The sequence below is a fragment of the Pleurodeles waltl genome, chromosome 1_1 (assembly GCF_031143425.1).
Source record: "Pleurodeles waltl isolate 20211129_DDA chromosome 1_1, aPleWal1.hap1.20221129, whole genome shotgun sequence".
Taxonomy (NCBI): domain Eukaryota; kingdom Metazoa; phylum Chordata; class Amphibia; order Caudata; family Salamandridae; genus Pleurodeles; species Pleurodeles waltl.
In genome coordinates, this window is record NC_090436.1 from 718,958,090 (window position 1) to 718,976,316 (window position 18,227).

Consider the following 18,227-nt stretch of genomic DNA (forward strand, 5'->3'; position numbering starts at 1 on the left):
ATCAAACAACTCACTAGAAGACTCCAAACCATCCAACACAGCAGCCAGGCTCACCCTCAAGATTCCATGCAGGACACAGATCACTGCACTCCAACTCACACACATACATTCAAAGCAAAGAGCAACTTAGGGGGGCATGGACAAGTGGCCATAAAGTAAGATGCAGCAATTCAGCTCCCATCTGTGTTCATCCTGCTTTGATAAATGACCCTGTAGAGCCTTCATATTCCTACTTCACCTCCTGGGCAGGATACACTCCACAGAGTGCCAGCACATTGTTGGGTGACCGATCTAGGTCACTGTAGTTGGCCGCACAGCTGTGGACCAGCAGGTGGGCAAAGATGGCATTGCTGGAGGCCGTGAGCCTGTCTGGGACTTGATCAGAGACTTGTGGCCAAGTGAGGAGGATCCCAGCAGGAGGACTCATGTCGGGGTGTGCCTGGTGACACCTGTGGGCCCCCATCTGAGCCTGGTGGGGCCACATGCAGATGGGAAAGTTCAGCTTCGCAGTGTGGGCTGGGCCTACATCTTCTGAAGTTGAGGCCTGGTGCTGAGGAATTGCCATGGAGCAATTGAGTGGCATGAGAGGAGGACTGCATTATGTGCCACTATACCAGCAACAATGGAGAGAAGAAAGTGTGGGCCTGGAGGCAAGGGGATGGCCCTGCACTGGCAGCCTACAAGAACAGCTCAGAGGTGCGATTACCAGGAGGCCCGAGGTGGTATTGGGGGCCCGGGTGACATCTTCACACTCACCAGACTTAACGCTTAAGCCGGGTGGGGGCACCCTGGCGTAGTGTAGCCCCTGCACTTCCCTCAACTGATAATCGGTCTGTGGATGGTAAAATACACTATGCTGGAAGCTGCCAACTGTGTGCAACAACTGAATGCAGGGAGCGGGGACCAGGGATGAGTGGACCAGTATGGGGCCCCTACACAACCTGGTCAACAATAACCCATAGCACATGCCAGGAACCACAGTGGTCAGGAGGCCTTGCTGAGAGATGGGAGGGCCTGAACAGTGCATTCCCCAATCTGTCTAACTGGGAGCTTGGCTGGGGAAGCCCCCCCCCACCATTGCAGCATTGCTCTTGCCCCCACAACTGATTTTCTACCCGCACCTAGTGCCAGACATTGCTTTGGAGCCTGCACCTCATAGGACCATCCCCGCTGCTTCGGTTCCTCTCCGCCATTGACTGTGATACCTGCTCCTCTGCAGCCTGTGTTGCTGGGGACCAGCTGTCTTTGAGGGTGAGACCTGCCCCTCCTATGGCATTAGAGAGCTCTAGAATGTACTGTTAGGGCCTCAGCAAGCATAAGGAGCACTACATCTCTGTGTTGCATTGAAGCGGGCCCTGGTGCTGGTTCTTTAGCTCCCTACTGGGAGACCATGGGAACACAAGAAGCGGGGGATCCTGAAGAGTGCTGAGTGTTCCCCATTACTGTTTAGACTATTTTGGAGAGGTTGAGATCCAATGACTCCCCTATCAATCTGTGCAGCCTAGTGGTAATCCTGAGGGCATGATCCAGGACCTGGCCCATGCAACTTGAGGGGCTTCGACTTCAGAGGACCCACACGGGAATCCTTCCAACTGACACTGCGATGCCCTTGATGAGTGGGTCCCAAGGTGAGGGCGATGAAGACCTGAGGCAGCAGATAGCAACCCTCATACAGTAACATAGATCCTGGGGTGTGACTCACTTTCTACCACCATCCACTGAATAGGCACAATGGGTAAAGCTTCTCGGAAGCATGACCTAGGGGCCCCTACTTTGAGTCAGCAGGAAACCCATATGGAGTTGGCCCAACTAATGCTTACTGCTTCACAAAACAGCCTTTCCTTGGAGGACATCCTACAGGCTATCACAGCCTCTAGGAAGATCTTAGAGACCAAGATTCATATGTTGGGGGCAGATCTTACCACCCTAAAAGATGACCACAGACGCCTGGTGGAGAGGGCTGCGACGGCGGAACACACCTTAAGGGACATCCTCCAGGATGTCACCACTCTGCGGGAAAGAATCACCCTCATGGAGGACAAGTCCAGAAGAAGCAACATCCAGATCAGCAGCTTGCCCAAAGTCCCTAAGGAGCAAAATCTCATGATGTTCCTGGAGCACTGGTTGTAGGAGGAGGTGGCTCTGGAGGGCTTATCCCTCTTCTTTGCCCTGGAAAGGGCACATAGGGTCCTGGCCTGATCGCTCCCACCAGGGGAACCACCACGTCTAGTGGTGGCTCGTCTTCTTCACTTCACAGATCAAGACCACATCGTGATGTTCATGATGAATACTCAGAAGCAATGGGCCATATTTGTGGAAGCTAAGCTCCATTTATGCCAGGTGGGAGTGCAGTATTCCAAGCTGTTTCCTGCCCACCTACGGTAATTACTAAAGAGTGGACACTCTTCATACTCTTCAGGAGGCATGGAGTTGGATACAGGCAAATCTGTTAGCGGAATCCAGACATGATTCGCCTTGGACAATACAGAGACTGTGAAGGAAAGCTTGACGCAAGAGAGAAAGGCTGCTGGAGACCCCGACTAAGGCAAAGACGGACAGGGAGCAACAAAGAACAATTGAAGAGGTGGTGACTTTGAGTGGCAAAGAACTGGAGAGGCCCTCATTGGAAGGGTTAGGAGGATCTAGAGTCTCGGAACAATCAAGCAGTGATAGTGCTCCAGAGCCCTCTGACAAAGAACTTTCTGTAGTAACATCATGCACTGCAGATGATTTGTTTTGACCTAGTTGGCACACAAGGAAAAACCAGATGTTTCATGTGCTGAGCAGTGGGATGATTCCCCTGGGGGTCTATGACTGGGATTTTGATTCTGATTAATCCTGGGGGTCACTGTCACAGTGATCCATAATGTCAGGGGGGCCTACAGTGTACTATTTGTCTTCTTACATATTTTCATAGCGATCATGGGTGGGGGGATCTTGGCAGGGAGTGGCTCACTAGACACAAGCCCTGCCAGTTTGAGCTTTTAGTGGGTCCTCCCGTAAATGCCTATTTCTTGGTTAATAGTTTTGATAGGGGGCTTGGTCCTACTTGTCCTGGGAGGGGGATTTTTTGGGTATGTTGTTGTTATATATGTTGGCATGAAAGCTCGGGCTGGTGTGTGTCCCACATAGTGACTTTACTCTTGGGGGGAGAGATTACAAACTCCAAGATGACTGTTAAATACGCTTAGGGACCTACCAGACCACTGCAAAAACCAAACCTGATGACCACCACTGTATAAAATACTAAGTTGGAATATTAGGGGGATACACACAATGCATAAGCGACACAAAGTCTTTCCATATCTGAACAAAATGGGAGTGCACCTAGCACTACTGTAGAAAACTCACAATTTTGCTAAAGAACATGTGGGCCTTTAGCATAGGTGGAGGGCCCAAGCTCACTACACGACCTATTTGTCCTGCGTGAGAGGGACACTTATTTGGATTTGCCCTGTGGTTCCTTTTAGCATATGTTCCAGATAGTTGACCTGGTGGGATGTTACGTGGTGGTAGTTGAATGACTGAACAGTAGGGATAATGTGATTGGCAGTATTTATGGGTCCAACGCTAACCAGGCGGCCTTCTTTGTGGATGTATCTAAGACCCTGGCATCCCACTTATATTGGGGGTGACTACAATTGCATAGCAGACATAGCACAGGACCGCTCACATCCTCCCCTGAGGGATTCACCTGTGTCTTGCATGGCCTGGGTGTTTTCTGCTTGGCAGGTGGAACGTGGCTTGCTGGATTCATGGCACCTTCATAATCTGGGTGTTTTGAACTATTCCTTCTTTTCTAACTTCCATGACTTACATGTGAGGTTCGACAAATTTCTAAGTATGCCCTGATCTCCATGAGTGAGTTATTTCTACTGAGTATCTCTCCCACAGTATATCAGATCACAATCCTCTACTGTTGAGACTGGAGTGCGAAAGGTTATGCACTAGACTTGTGATGTGGAAGTTGCACCTGGAGGCTCTCAAAGACCCAGTCTTCTGCGACACTATAGGATTGGCCGTCATGCAGTATTTTGACAACAACACACAAATGGCCTCTACTCTGCAACTAAAGTGGGAGGTGTTTAAATTGAAACTCAGGAGGCATTGCATAGCAGAGTCGGTAGGAGTATGGATGAATCCTCCAGGTGGAAGCAACCTTGCATTAGTGATGTAGACCTGGGAATCCAGTGGTGCAGCCCGAGGTGCTGGAGGCCAAGGAACAAGTGGCAAAGCACAATGAGAGGTTGCAATGTTTTGACCACAGGGAATATACAGCCTGACCCCATGCCGAGGGTGACCGAGCGGGGGCCCTTCTCACGTAGGACATGTGAGGAGATATTACCACACAGCAGGTGCATGCAGATATGAAGTGCCTAGCCTGAAACAAACACCTGGAACAGGTGGCCTCCCAGTGAACTTTTACTCCACCTATGGTGAGAGATTGACCCCCAAACTGACGGAGTTATATAAGGTGGCAATAGACACCAAACAACTCCCACAGTCTACCTGGGAAGCCCTTATGCTGCCATTATTGAAGCTGGGCAAGCTAGCCAATGACACTCGAGCCTATCACCCTCTATCCATAATGAACACTGACTACAAAATCTTGAGTAAACTCTTGGCCTCCCACCTACTCCACCACATGACATTGGGATCAAGCGGGCTTTATCTCGGGTCGCAATATGGCTCGCAATATGCGCAGGCTCCTTGAGACTTTGGAGGGTGTTGGAGATGAAGAAACCACCTCTGTGATCTTTCCCATCGATATGGAGAAGGCATTCAACAGTTTGGAAAGGACTTTCCTTTATAGTTTGATGGAGCACTTCGGACTGGGTCAGGGGTTCATTTCCTCGACTAAGCTGCTATCTATAGATCCCACAGCCGGGTTAAAACAGGGCATATGATCTCGGACAGCTATGCCGTTGAGAGGGGCACCCGTTAGGGTTGCCCTCATGACCTCTGCTATTCACACTGGCAATGGGGCTCCTGGCACGCATTGCCAGAATGGGGGATGCGTACCCAGGCCTCATGGTGTGTTACTGGACACATCAGATAGTACCCTATGTGGACAACCTTTTGCTCTTACTGGACCATTTTGGTACTTTATCTGGCCTCCGAGGTAATTGGAATAAATCATGTTTATTCCTCATGCAGTCCACTGCTCTACAACCTGGAAGGGTTGGGGCCATACAATGGGAACACCATTGTCTACCTTATTTAGGGGTGCAAATTTATCATAATATGGGAGGTTTCCTGGAGGGTAAAGAGGGTCAGGCAATTAGAGCTCGAAGAACCAGTACTGAGTTCTAGTGGACGCTTTCATTATCAGTGGTGGGATGGGTGGAGTTGTTGAAGATGATTGTCCTCCCACGCCTTCTGTATTTTTTTGGGAACTTTACCAGTGTGGGTTTCCTGGGCTTACTTTCAGGACATAGACTCAATTGTTCTAAGCTGCCTCTGGGGTACTGGACGTCGAAGAGTAGCTTTATCTTCCCTCCAGAGAGAGACATTGGCAGGAGGCCGAGCAGCGCCGGAATTCAATTCCTATTAAGTAGTAGCGCAGTTGCACTGGCTGACACAATGGGTGGCGAGGAGGTTTATCGAGGGTAGAGTGGTGCCTTCTTCAGCCCTGAATCTTCAAGGGCTGACACAACTGACTACGCATTGTACCCCAAGGACCCACTGACACATAGAAACTCAGGTTCTTAGATGTTGCTGGATCTGGAGCTAAAAGAGAGCGCAAGCCTCCATACCCTACTTCCCAGACCTACCGCTGCAGTTCCTTCGGGCCTTACCACATTGTGGGGACTGGCGTGGGAGGTGGTGGGGGAATGATGAAGGGGGCCTTATTTGAGTCTGCTGTGGTCCTCCCTTTTGAGTTCAGCCAATATTACGACCTATCCAAGGGTACTTCCTCCTCCATCGTGCAGCCACCGTGGCTAATTGCAAACACTGGAAGCAGGGTCTGGCAGAGTCAACACAGTCAGCCAGCTACCAGTATGTGGTGACAGCCTCAAGAACCTCCAGGGCGGTGACCTTTTTATACTGCAGACTGTGGAGTGATATTGACCAACCCCTGCTGAGATTGAGAGCCCTGTTGGGAGGAGAACTTAGGCACGGACATTCCAGATAGGAACTGGAAACACATTTTGGGGTACATGACAAGGGCTCCCAGAAATGGCAAGTTTAAACGTATTAACTTCTATGTCCTCCAAAGGGTGTACCTCACCCCGATAGAATAAACCGATACTTCGCAACCACAGACGCAAAGTGCTCCCGCTGTACTCAAATGGGAGCAAAGTTCATTCATATGTTCCGGGGCTGCTCTCGAGTGTCAGGCTTTTCGGACACAATCACTAGCCAGTTGGCTGAGCTGACAGAAAGGGCCATTCCCTGTACCCCGATTTGTTGCAGCATTGCATAAGACTGCCAGAGTTGGTTTATTTCCTAAAAATGTCCCACCATGCCCCGGATTTTTCTAAATTATATGCACTTATAAACTACTCTCCTATTGATGTTCTGTACCTTACTCTTCACAGACCCTTGAATTTTGACTAGCTAAACAAATTGCGCTCAGGATCTGCTTGTGCCCACCGTGACAGATATGTGTCTGTTAAACTGCTGGATGTGGATATATGATATGAGTGGTACCCAGCAGATCCATATGTTCTCTAGTTACAAGGATTTTCAAGGTTAACTGTTTAAAATGTGATGCTTACTTTTGGTTGCTTTCATTGCCTATAATTCCCTCATGTACCAAGAGGGCACAGGGTCACAGAGGGTTGCCAGCTTAACTGTGCCTCTTCATCGAACTTACAAATGAAGATAATGAAAGTGAACTATTTTTTGTTTAAATTTGCTCTTCTTCATTACTTTGAATAGGCAAGGTGCGCAGCTGATGATGATTTGTTAAAAATTACTGAACTCCATATATTTTAAATATAGCAATTGTATGCAGCCTTTTTATCCTGTTTTGATTTGATGAATGGTAACTGAAAGTGAAAATGTTTTGTCAAAAGCTTTATGAATTAGATATGCAAATAAATGTCTTATTGAAATCCATTGGTAAGTCACATCTAAGTCTCTAGTAAGACAATTGAAAGCAGTACGCCAGTAGTGCTCTTTTACGTTCTCTTACATCCCTTTGTAAATTGTCCCTAACACATCTCAATGCAGAAAAATATTCAGAGAGCATTCATATACAGTTGTTACAAATAGAAAGTACTGTGCCCGCTGCACTTTTATTAGGAGTTGAGCATGGAAGTTCAAAAGTAATTCACACCTAAAAAACAGAAAAAATGACTTCGAGAAAAACCTTTTTCAGTCAGGCCCTCATTTTCTGTGGGCTGCGTAGACAGATGGATAGACAGAGAAACAGATAGACAGAAAGCTAGACAGGCTGACAGTCCGGCCAACCAGCATAGATAGATAGATAGATAGATAGATAGATAGATAGATAGATAGATAGATAGATAGATAGATAGATAGATAGATAGATAGATAGATAGATAGATAGATAGATAGAGAGATCTTTTTGCAAGTACTACGGATTTCTCACATAAAAGAGACTATTTTTATTGACAGAATTCAGTTCATTGCACTCTGAAAATGTCCTCAAACATTGACAATGATTGCACTTCGTATATCCATCAGTAATAAAACATTTCACTAATAACATATTGTTTTGCATATTTAAGGTAGATTAAACAATTGCATGTATATTCAGTAGATTTCAACAGTTTGAATTCATTAATTTAAGATTTTATCTAGCGGTAATATTTCTGATATATCGTTTTTTTTAGCCTGCAACCATTATATCCTAACACCTTCCCACTGGCTTTCCAATTGCATTTCATCTCGCTGTTATTAATTGTTCTCCAGGTCGTCATACTTCGAATTTCTCTCAAATTAAGTTCTGACTGTGTCTATTTCAGCACAAAGGAAGTAGCATATGTAACATTTTTTACTCGACCTTGTCTCCGCAGCAGCCGTTTCATAGTTTAACTATACAAATGTTAAGTTACTTTGCTTCATTCATGCACGATTCACATAAACAACTTAATTGGATTCGTGGTCCTCCTCCTTGCTGAGCTGGCGTACAGGAGGATGATTCGTTTTCGCCAATTACCTGAAAATGTGCAGATCTCGTAATTCAAAAGTTCAGAATCGTGGCGTTTGGAAAAAAAAAGGCAGACTATCGTAGACACAACGATGAATCATTCACAAAGATGCAAACCTTCACTAGACGAACAAATGCTCAAGCGTACGATGCCATGTTTCCGAAATTCATAACAGGACTTAAAAAAATAAATGTTCAATCGTGTTATTTGGGATGGGGTTCTGGCTTTTCGGGAATGGGATTCCGGTATCCAGTGTAAACAATATTTCAGCATACATTATTATTACTTTTGTAACTTATAATCAGGAATATTTTGAATCAGTTTATTTCTATCTTCATTTAGAACATTGTGTAGACATTTTTCAAAATGAAGCACCTGTCCATTAACAAACAACAGCTTTTGGGTAAAATACAAAACAAGTTACCATAGATATATGATGCAACTGGAGATGTGACGGGAGGTCTGTTGTGGCCAGACTAGATGTATATGCATGGGTGAGCGGTAAATTATACTCGGAACAATGCTAGAGACTCTAAGCCGGCAAAAAAAAAAAAAAAAAAACAGTTTATCCTTTGCTTCCACCACTCCTTTGGAAAAGTCCCAAATATTCTATAGAACTTTCCTCTCCTGCACTGTGGGCATTTCTTTATGAGTAGTGGAGTACTTGTGCATGAGCTGTGGAAAGCAGGGCCGGCTTTTAGGGCTGTGCGACCGGCGAAACCTCACCTGGCCTTGAGCTTGAAGGGTTGGGGGGGGGGGTGAGGGGGGTTACTCTGTTTAGAAATGAATGAGCGTTTTAGAAGCACCTGCTGCAAAATTCCATGTGTGTTAAGCAATAAGGCAACAAAAAATGCCAAGATAACTCTGGTGATTAATGTTACTGCTGGAGAGAGTAAAGTTATGTCTAGTGACAGATTTGACTCATTATAAAGTAGTGCACAGGTTAATATGCCTGCTACAAAGAATGTGTACCTTGCAGATCACAGAACTGTATTTTATGTAGATAGTTCAGTGGTTTACTGTTTTTATCACAGAAATCTTTTGTTACTTGCAGTTCATTAGTTACAATCCTAGTATATCACTGTGACCTATGAACTGTTATCAAAGAGATGTGTGTTTAGAAAATAACATTTTGCTTTAGTTGACACATTAACATTACGTGAATGAGTGAAATGGAGTGGGTGTTATACTTTTGTATGAACCATTGTTCTTACAGAAGTGAAGAGCACATGAGAAAGGAATTTCATGTATCCGATCTTTGCCATCCAACAAGACAATGCGCTGTCTACTGTTGCAATATCTCAAGAAAACTATTACATTTTTGTTAGAAATGATGTCGCTGGTTGGCAGTGGTTTGTACCCTGTCCAAGTAGAGACCCTCACTCTAGTCAGGGAATGGGAGACACACAGCTAAGATAACCCCTGCTCACCCCCTTAGTGGCTTGGCAAGAGCAATCTGGCTGATCTCAAAGGAAAAGTGTAAAGTATGTGTACACACACACACACACAGTGAAAACACCTCAAAAGTACTCCACACCAGTTTAGAAATTTAACCAATATTATTCTGAATAAAACTAGTCCAAAACAACAAAGATCCAACGTATACATGTAATGATACAAGTTTTCAAAGATAAAATCTTAGTTTAGTGCTTAGAAACACAATAGCTCCAACTGGGGCAGCTTGACAGGGTTGTTTCCAACAGTCTGACACCACTTGTGAGGCAGCACGGGCTGGTCACGGAGCCACAAGGCCCCGGGTACAGTACCATTGAAAACAATGAGGAAACAAAGACGCTGCACGGAGTTGAGGAGGTGAGGTGTCACTCGATACAGTGCGATGTTGGTTCCTTACTGATACCATGAAGGTCAGGTGGCAGTTTCTTTCTGGTTGAAAAACCTTTGGAAGTAGGATGTAGAAAGCAAAGTCCTTTCACTCCGAGGACAGAAGCAGCAAGCAACAGGCCAACACAGCAAAGCAACAGGCAGAGTGGCAGTCCCTCCTACAGCATCCAGCTCTTCTTTCTGGAAGAATGTCCTCAGTCTAGAATGATTCTAACTATGTGGGGTCAGAGGTCCAGTTCTTATACCCATTTCTGTATTTTAAGTATGCAAACTTCAAAGAGAAGTCTTTGAAGTGCACAAGACCCTCCCTTTCCCAGCCCTTGTCCCAGACACAATCCAGGGGGTTGGAGACTGCTTTGTATGAAGGCAGGCATAGCCCTATTTAGGTACAGCTCTGTAGCTCAGGAAGACTCATTAGCCTGGCGATTGGCAATCATGATATGCAGGGCACTCCTCAGCTCCCTTTGTTTGACTGTCTAAATTGAATACACAAATAGCCCAACTGTCATCCCTACCCAGGCGTGTATTCAGCAGACAGGCAGAGGCACAGAATGGTTAACAAGAAAATGCCAACTTTCTAAAAGGGTGCATTTTCTAGCTTACAATTCAAAAACCAACTTCATCAAAAGATATATTTTTAAATTGTGAGTTCAGAGACCCCAAACTCCGTATCTCCATTGGCTCCCAATGGGACGATACACTTAAAAGATATTTCAAGGCAATCCTCATGTTACCCTATGGGAGAGATGGGCCTTGCAATAGTGTGAACCAAGTTCAACAGTATTTCACAATCAGGACATGTAAAACACACCAGGACATGTCCTATCTTATAATTACACTGAACCATGCTGTTGGGACTACCTAGGGCCTACCTTAGGAGTGACATACATGTAATAAAAGGGAAGGTTTGGGCCTGGCAAGTGGGTAAACTTTCCAAGTCGATTTGGAAGTGCAAGACTCCACACACAGACACTGCAGTGGCAGGTCTGAGACACGTTAGTAGGGCTACTCATGTGGGTGGAACAATCAGTGTTGCAGGCCCAATAGCAGTGTTTGGTTTACAGGCCCTGGGCACACATTGTGCACTTTACTCAGTATTTACTACTAAATCAAATATGCCAATTATGGATTAACCAATCACCAATACTTCTTAGACAGAGAGCATATGCACTTCAGCAGTGGTTAGCAGTGGTAAAGTCCCAGAGTCCTAAAGCCAACAAAACAGGTCAGAAAAAATAGGAGGAAGAAGGCAAATGTTTGGGGCATAACCCTGCAAAAAGGGCAGGTCCAACAGTTGTCAATAATTGTATCAATCAAATTAATTATAAAAGTTGTCCTATCAAAGAAAAGGCCATATCCTAGCTCCAAGATCTTCTTCAGATGGCAGAGGCAGATGACACACAGCAGATGACAGAAGAGATGACAGAAGAGAACTTATTGATCGATCAAGATAGACTGCGAGATGACCACTGTGCTTGACCACTAATTCTTGCCACTGCTGCTGTTGGAGCTGAGAGTTACAGGTAACTAGTGATCACTATCTGAACACTAAAGAGGGTGTGAGGTGATATTTTGCAGAGACCATACTGGGTTTATTATTTTAAGGAAGTAGGATCAAGTTTAAAAAGACTTGTGGGAACTGTGTAGTTACCGAGTCGCTAGATACAACAGAGGTATTCTTTCCACTGCAAGGATTGTATTAGGTCTTAGAGATAGTTGATAACTTGTTTCAGAATAGTATGATAACTGTAAGCACATGAGACAGATAACCGTGAGAATCTTGTTTAATATAACAGACTGCATGTTCCTTTCTGACTTTCGCAGACAAAAAGACAGCATCATTCAGATGTACTATAATTGTGGGAGGGAGACAAGTAGAGTAGGGACATATTTAGGACACTCTTCATGTGTGTTTCTGTAGCTCGAGATTTGTGATTGATAAAAACTATAATAATTCCTGAAATAAATATTTTAAAAACTATTATAACTCTCACTGACTCTAAAAGAACTAAATTGCTAATTAAGTGATTGATGTTGTAGCTTAAGAATTTCTTTAGCCACTTTCAGATAAAGATCTATTCTAAGAGACCAGCGAAAAGTAAGTAAGGGGGACGTGGCACCCAGGAAGACCAAACACTCTTAAAATATACTGCATACAAGTAGGGATGGCATCTGTTTCCTAGACTTTGTAATCCTCCTTGTCTTGTATAGTATTTGCAGTAGACTGATACATGTATGACTTTTTGTCTCTGTTAAATGTGTGTGATGTAAAGTGCTCAACACCCTATGCTGGTATGAGGAGTGCTATAAAACAAATGAAATGAAATGCAGGGTCTATGTGGAGATGATGGGTCTGTTGCAGGGTGGTAGTGAGGAAATCTGTGAAGAAGGAGGGCGAGGGGGAGGCGGGGTCCCAAAAACGATTGTCACATTGGGCGCCACAGATTCTAAAGCTGGCCCTGGTGGGTGACACAAGTCACTTCACAGATGTCTGAGTAATGGCCCAAGAAGCCTTTGCAAGGAGACTGTTGGGCCCCACTGGACTGTCAGAGAACACCTGACCACCAGATGCAAATGGGCTTAGCCACAAATACACATGTATGCCAAATGCAAAGTGATGGGAAAGCTGCTGTTGTGCCAGGATGTGGAGCAGAGTTATGATACTGAGGCAGTTTTGCGTCAAAAAGTATAGCACTGGCTTGTGGCATTCCATAAATTTGTCCGGGTGCCAGATTTATGGAATCCCACAAGCCGGTGCAAAGGGTGGACTAGATTCTGGGAAAATGGTGTTAGCCGGGTGGGGGTGGCAGTATGGGGGAAGAGGGTTTTGCACCAAAAATGACACTAGGCTGGTTAGAGGCACAGAAATGCCATTAACCAGCCTAGCGTTATTTCCTGATGCAAAACCATCCATACCACATGAGTCCTGTCTTATCAAAGACAGGAGTCATACCCGCCGCCTCAATGGCCACCAGAGGGGACAAGGGTCCCCTAGGCATGGCCATTGCACCCAGTGCTATGTAGGGGGGCACATTTCAGGACCCCAATGTCACCTTATAATGTTTTTTTAAGTACTTACCTCTACTTACCCAACTTACCTGGGATTGGGTCTCTCCATCCTCTGGTGTACCTCTGGTGTGGGTGGGGGTGTTACTGGGGCTTGGGTTGGGCATCTGTGGGTCCCTTTCCATGGTGCTTGATCATGGAAATGGGTCCCCAGGTCCCCTAAAGGCTGCCCTGACCCAGGCGTTAAATAATGGCGCTAAGCAGGCTTAGCACCTTTATTTAGGCCGTCTCCCCCCGTGTACCATTTTTGCATGGGAGGATAAGTAAGGCGCTAGGGGCTTTGAATCATTTTTTGGACGGGAACGCTTACCTCGCAACTCATTGACGCAAGGTGGTTTTACCCATTAAAAAAAATTACTTTAACTCCAATATTTTGACGCTAGACTGGCCTAGCATCAAAATATAAATATAGAGTTAAGTTTGCATTGAATTTGTATAAAAAAAAAGATGCAAATTCAGAGCAAAGTATAAATATGCCCCTGGTTTTGGTAACTAGCCTCAAACGTTACTGAATCATAAGACTTGAGCAAAAGCAATTATCTCCTTATGGAGTTTAGAGACAATTCATAAGGCAGGTCATCCTTCTTGATTGTCCACTACTCAGTGCCATTAGACAATATGGGCCTCATTTAGATTTCAGCAGACAGGTACCCCCGTCACAGCAGTGATGGATATCGCATCCACCGCAGTATAAATACCATAGGAAATAGTAGGATTTATATTTCGGCAGACGGAATATCCGTCACCTTTGTGACAGAGTAATCCATCTGCTGAAATCTATTCAGCCCTAGGTATTCAAGTAAGTCACCACGGTGGAATATAGTTATTACAGCATTCCCTTCTAATTGCTGATATGCCAAAATTGCACATGTGATAGAACGCTAGGCATACAAGAAAGCTGATTTATCCGTGCTACCATCTGTTCACACGCTACGTTTAAACAGAGTTGCCAAATTAAATCTAAGTTCTGAATAGAATGTAAATTACATTGTAACCTATTTGAAACCCACCATTAAAGATGTGTCCACTTTGAAATATACTTCTTGAAGAAATAAGGGCAACCATAGAAAAGCAGGCCAGATTAATTCCACAGTGCCAGGAGACAAAGTCATCCTGAACTCATGAATGTCGGATGCTGCAATGAAAATTGCAGATAATAAAGAAGATGCTTAATTCTGTTGCCAGCATATTACAGAAGCTCAAAAAGCTTAGACCTTGAAAATAGATTCAGGCAATATAGCACCAGACTGTTCAATTTTCTGGGGCAATTCAAGAGATTTATTAAGATGCTTACCCTATATATCTGCCGTGAGAAATCCTTTCTGCCATTCGAAGTGAACACACTACATAGAACCCCACTGAAATTTTTGCCATTTCAAACTAAAATGTGACAAATCATTTTTAAGATACTAGGACATCAGCATTAGTCCAGTTAAAGCAAGCTGACATTTTGAGTAGGAGCTTGCATATTCCATTTCCACCAGGACTTTGTGAGAGAGATGGTTCTAACTAGGTGAAAGTTTAGCTTTGCCAACATCTATAAGAATTAAGACAGATCTAAGAGACCCTTTTATCATATTGCTCTTTGTGTAATATGTTTCTTTCTTTCATTGTGTGTTTACTTTCTCGCCCTTATTTTATGTCTTTCTCACGTTTCTCATGCTGACATGCAGAAAGAGCAATTGTAGTGTTCGGAGGCTTTAAATGCCTCAGCTTTATTCAATTTCAGCATGTCAAATCTGCTGAAATTCAACACTGGAAATGTGTAAGTTATTTACCATACCATGTGAATTTTGGTACAGTAAACACCAAAATCTGCACGTTATTCCCCACAAACTTGTTATAGGTGCTGTTTATTGCACCTGATAAATAACAAACTCCATGGTTGTGAAGAAAAGGGGGGAAAATTATAGGGATAGGCGCTAACAGAATATCACCAAAACATTTCTTCAACAATAGATAGTAGATACGGTGCTCCCGAACGGAGGGTCCTCCCAGCACCTCCAGTGTTTCTCCAATAGGAAAAACCAAACTGATTCAAAAGGCCAGGGCACTCGTATGAAATAAGATAAGAGTCTGTGCAGTTAGGTTCTTGGTCTTTGGAGAATCAATATATAATCCAAACAGAATTAAAGTTCAGTGTCTTTATTCTTGTGAGAGGTTTTCATACATGTTCATCACATCAGAAAGATTCCATAGGTGGTCATCACAACAACATGCAACAGCCAACACGTGCTTCGTCTCCGAGAAATTAATCTCATTGACTTCCTCAGGGCAAAGTGTAAGTAAGGTGTTAACATGAATAAGTGGCTTATCCTAATCAAGTAAAACACTTCAAGATAATGTACGATCAATAGAGAAAGAGTAGTGGGAATCACGTGATGGGGCAAAACACTATTATCCCCGAGTCTTCGTGAGGGAGTACTCATAAGTCAGCACGTAAGGATCCAAAATCTTTTACGGTGCGATCTATAAACAAAACAGTTCTTTTGGGTAAATTCTTGTGTTGGGGGTGCTGTGTCTTGCTCGCCGATAATTAAGCTGGTGTGTATGTAGAGAAAAAGGACTTGTGAGCCCTCCGTCTCATCTAGAAGTATAAGGTATAGAAGAGACACAGAGTAAGGTCTCAACATGCCGAGGAGTTTCACACACACTCCTGCGACCTTACTCTTACTTTTTGGATTTTTTGGATTTTTTGTTTACACCTGACTACACTTAGAAGGAGAGTTAGTCTTGATCCAGCCCCATTGAAGGAGCACAGCAGATCATGATGTCCTCACTTCTTAGCTTTGGCCTCATAGCTTAATTGTGTTTAATGCTATTGATACTGTTTCCTTGGCTTGATGCCCTTTCTAAGTTGGTTCAGTAAACTTAGAGCCCAACCGTGGCTGAGCCAATCCCTTTCACTGTCTCTTGCCAATGCTGACCAGACGGATGTCCAACTGATGAAGAAATCACAGCTTGCTGATCCATTCAGGAAAGGTATAACAAAATGCTATTCTCTTTGTTATAGATTTTTGTTCTTTTTTTAGGTACGAGCCCTAGTTAAATGTTTTCCAAATGAACTTTTGACTAAATTACTTTTGCATGAAGCCCAAACATGCCATTCTAATTGGAGGGTTAGTTAGTGTGCCATGTGTTAACAGATGTTATTAACAAATAATTGATTTTATTCATCTGTTGAGCCTAGATGTATTCCACCTCTATTGTTCAGTTATTGTTGTTATTAATTCACACTGTAACTTTTGAATATTTAATGATAAATGCTTTGGATAAATTGAGATTCTTCCACCGGTTTGGTCAGCCTGTGTTGTTTGTATATGCATATCATTTGGTTCTAAGATAAATTTACATGATATTAGCATTGTTAATCTAGGGAAATAAACTTTCTAACCTTACTAAAAGGTGTGATTATTCGTGGCCACATGGGTCATGGTGCAGAAAGATTACTGACTCCAAGTTTCTGATGATTGGTTGAAGTTATGTATGTCTCAATGTCACAAAAGATGCAATGCTCCAGATCTGTAATTTTCTCATGCAAACCATTTTTTCAGGTGTCTTTTTTTAATTAAACCAATGGAAAATAAAACCCAGACTACGGCTCCCAGAATGCAACCAGTTGCTAAACAAACAAAAAAAAACTGAACTGGCGCACTGTATCTTTTGCCACATGTTGTCATCCGTAACCCTAGTTATGCCATTCCTATGAGCTTGCGGTACTGCAGGAGCTTGGTACCTCTACCCAGGGTTTCTAAGGTTAATATCCAAGAGCACTGCAGTCTGGCCATTAGGAATATATGACGATTACCCTGGAAATGCTGTAAGACATGTTTTGACTTACCCCAGCCTTTCTGTCCTTTCATGGGCACCAGTTTGACACGGACACCCCTAGTGGTCGTTTAGGCCCGTCCTCCCCTGCGAAAGACTAACTTTTGCGATGTCCCTTTTTAATTGCAGGATCTACATGAAAATTGTTTTCTTCAGTTTTAGAAGAATTGAAGCCAAGCCCGGAGAACCTCGCTGTCAATGTTTTAATTTGAAATGCATTTTTTCAAAGCCCTAGCTGTTCTTCTAGAAAGGAACCCTTGTACAGTTAACTAATTTAATTTCAAAACTATGGGGGTCATTTCGACCTTGGCGGTCTTTTCACAAGACCACCGAGGGACCGCCGTTCTGAAGACCGCCAGTGGCGGCGGTTTTCCGCTCGGCGTATTATGACTGCTGGCAGCCCTCCGTCCTTTTCCGGACGGAGAGCCGCCAGCAGCCATACTGGCGGGTGGCGGGGAAGTGGAGGTTGCCCCACCTCCACCTCCCCGTCAACAGAACACGGCCCACTGAATCACGTTCTGTGATTCGGCGTGGCGGTGTTCAGTTGACGGGGTGCTGGCGGCGGAGCAGCCCCCATGGATCCCGTCCCCTCCCGGAAGATCAATGTACAAGGTAAGTTGATCGTCCGTTAGGGGAGGGGGGGGTGGGAGGGTGTTGTGTGATGTGTGCGTGCATGGGGGTGTGCGTGTGAGTATGTAGAGGGGGGGTGTTAGTGCGTGTATGCATGCAGGGGTGTAGTGTGAATGGAAATGTGTGTGTGTCTATCTGTATGTATGTCTGTATGGATGTGTGCGTGTATGTCTGAATGAGGGTGTGCGTGTATGACTGTGTGTGTGTCTGTTGGCATGTTTGTTCGTGCGTGTGCGGGAATGTGTGTTGGTGGTGTCTGCATGCGTGTACGGTGTGTGTCTGTGTTGTGATGTCGGGGGTAGGGGTGGGAGGGGGTCCTGCGACCTTTGGGGGGTTGCAGGGGGGTGGGGGGGTGTCGGGGACGGACTCAGGGGAGGGGGTGGGGGGTGGCAGAGACCCCTATCAGTGCCAGGGAAGGAATATCCTGGCACTGATAGTGCTTACCGCCATGGATTTCATGGCGGTTCCAAACCCCATGAAATCCATGGCGGTAAGCCGGGTCATGATACCGCCGGCGGTCTTGTGACGGCCACTGGGCTGGAGACCCAAGTCTCCAGCCCAGCGGTCGTCTCCGCCATGGCGGTCTGATCGGAGAAGTGGCGGATCCATGGTCATAATTCCAATTTTTTTACCGCCGGCCTATTGGCGGTAAAACCGCCACTTCTCCATCAACCGCGAGGGTCGTAATGACCCCCTATATGTTATTTTATTTTATGTTAGGTGTATTTTATGTGTGTT